Genomic DNA, 2,997 nt, shown 5'->3' with positions numbered 1-2,997 from the left:
TATTCGAACGCCCGTGTTTAGGCGCCCATTGACCGCTCCTCCTCCTGGTCCTGTAAGTAGTATAAGTAGACATATCTCTACCGTAATTGAGGTATATATTGCTGTTATTGTCAGGAACGTGTGCGCACCATGTGATAGGAATATGATCTCTATCTTGAGCCAAACTAGGCTCAACAAATCTCAGCGTGCTCAGTGAGCATGAGCAGAACATTTGCTATTCTTAGGTGCTGGGAATTGATCAGCATACCTCCATATTCTTGCACATATATCTAGCCATAGAGGAGGGTTTATATCATTAGTGGTTGCTAGCTTTTGACCATCTCTTTCTTGAGAAAATGGTCCTACAATACTAGACCAGCTCTTTCTATAAAGCTAGTAAGACACTTTCTTGCCATTCTTTGGTTCCCCTTATGAATACTGTTGAACTTGGACTTATCCGGTCCGGACTACACGAGGCTATGCGTCTCCTAGCGCTTAGCTGTAGTCGCTTATGTAGTATGTTACCATATTTGGGACCCTCTGCTCGTGTACTATAGCTATGCTTCCGGACTCTTCTGGTACTGTCTAGGACAATCCGTACTACTCCAGAACGGTCTAGACAGGTTTATGCCTTACTCATCTCTTACTCATCCTATGGTGCGATACGTCGCAATTCTTTCGTCATTGTATTATTCATCGCACTATGGTACATGTGACTAACCACTCTTTAATTAGTCATGGACACTTCTCTGTATTATATAAGGACTTCAGATTGCGTCCTCCCTCTTCAGTCTTTCCTTACTGACTGAAGAGTGAGTACTTCGTTACCTTTACCTCTAACTTGTAGTTACTTACTTAACCTTTGTAGTCTTGCTTCGACTCTAGGTATAGTTGGTTATTGCAATATAGTCTTTCCTTACTGACTGAAGATCTTGCTTCGACTCTAGTCGGATCTAATCCTTGTCTTCACAGCCCCGAGTTTATCAAATACTGTGCACCCTGATGTTATAGGTACATGCATAGAAAGGTATATTAATATAATCAGAACTCAAGTCTCTAGCTTTAGCTATGGCATTGGAGAAATGCCCAGCAGAATACAGTATCCTTGAACCACGCTTACTTTCGACTTATGTTAGTACTAATCCTTCCAAGCAGAGGCATAGATACACCATACTTTCTAATGTTGTAGAATCTCCCTCATGAGCAGACTCATGCGCAAGAATTTGGAGGTACTCTGATCAATTCTCAGTACCCAAGAACAGCAAATGTTCTGCTCATGCTCACTGAGCATGCTGAGATTTGTTGAGCCTAGTTTGGCTCAAGATAGAGATCATATTCCTATCACATGGTGCGCACACGTTCCTGACAATAACAGCAATATATACCTCAATTACGGTAGAGATATGTCTACTTATACTACTTACAGGACCAGGAGGAGGAGCGGTCAATGGGCGCCTAAACACGGGCATTCGAATACTTTCCGCAACCACGAGCACAGTAGTATATATAGGGGACCTCTGTACCCCCAATCTACAGTTCAGTTCACTCGAACATCTCCTCTCATCGCTCTAACAAGCCTCTTACAACCAACAACCCTTCTAGGTGAGTTGCAGGCTATCCGCTGTCGTTGCCACCTGTGGGAGAGGCCTTCGCCCCCCGGGTTCAACAGGTTATGAGCCCTGCTCGACGCTGCAGAATCTGCGCCGCTCATTGCGTGCTGCGATCTGTAAGCTCGCAGCTCACCTGAATCTTTGCCATCGTTATCGATGTGCAACCGCTGCTTGGATCTGGCACAATCATATGCTGCCTGCCATGCATGCGCTGCGGACTGTTGTGGCACGCTTTGTCGCTGCCTACAGTGCCACAGAGAGGTAACCTATGTCGGCATGATCTCTCTCTGCCTCGACTGCGTTCTTTGAAGGCGTGTGGCTGATAAGTCTACCTTCTAGAACCATACCTCTCGATAATATGTCTGGTGCTCTCTACAGTGCTGTCCCTACTGCCTTCAACGGCCGCAACTACCTCGAGTGGGCGCAGCCGATGAAGTCGTACCTCAAGACGCAAGGCCAGTGGGGTTCGATCATCAACACCCAGTCTAACGGTGCTGATCATCAGCAAAAATGTTCAACCGTTGTAATGCGGGTTATAATGGCAATATAAGGAGTGGCTATATAACCTTTCACTGTAACCCCAGTCTTGACAATGTTAGCGTTGTATTGGCGTTAGATATAAGAGCTTAGTTTTTGTGATCACTATAGTCTATCGCGCTGTCATTGCAACTCACAAGCTCGCACTGGAACACATGGGCCTGCTCGGCCAGGGATTATCACGAGAGCTGGGAGTTCCCATGACATTCCCATCATATATATGGTCAAGGTCTGTTGCAGGCAAACCGTGGGACAATTTGACACAATACCACACACAGAAAATATGCGAAAACCAATGAAATTAGATTAGGCTAACTATAATATGACAAAGTTGCGGGACTATCTTCCCGACACCCTCGCGCCAAATGCCCTTGGTCTCGCTGATAACCCGCACAATGCTCTCCTCTGCCTTCTTTGCCATCTTGATCATCGCGCTTGCATAGGCCGACGGGGTCAATGGCAGCACAGAGTGTGATAAACTCGGGGCTGTGAAGACAAAGATTAGATCCGACTAGAGTCGAAGCAAGATCTTCAGTCAGTAAGGAAAGACTATATTGTAGTAACCAACTGTACCTAGAGTCGAAGCAAGACTACAAAGGTCAAGTAAGTAACTACAAGTTAGAGATAGATGTAACGAAGTACTCACTCTTCAGTCAGTAAGGAAAGACTGAAGAGGGAGGACGCAATCTGAAGTCCTTATATACTACAGAGAAGAGTCCATGACTAATCGAAGAGTGGTTAGTCACATGTACCATAGTGCGATGAATAATACGATGGTGAAAGAATTGCGACGTATCGCACCATAGGATGAGTAAGAGATGAGTAAGGCATAGACCTGTCTAGACCGTTCTGGAGTAGTACGGATTGTCCT

The sequence above is a fragment of the Dichomitus squalens genome (genome assembly GCF_000275845.1).
Source record: "Dichomitus squalens LYAD-421 SS1 unplaced genomic scaffold DICSQscaffold_26, whole genome shotgun sequence".
NCBI classification, from domain to species: domain Eukaryota; kingdom Fungi; phylum Basidiomycota; class Agaricomycetes; order Polyporales; family Polyporaceae; genus Dichomitus; species Dichomitus squalens.
Note: the sequence above shows the minus strand (reverse complement) of the source record.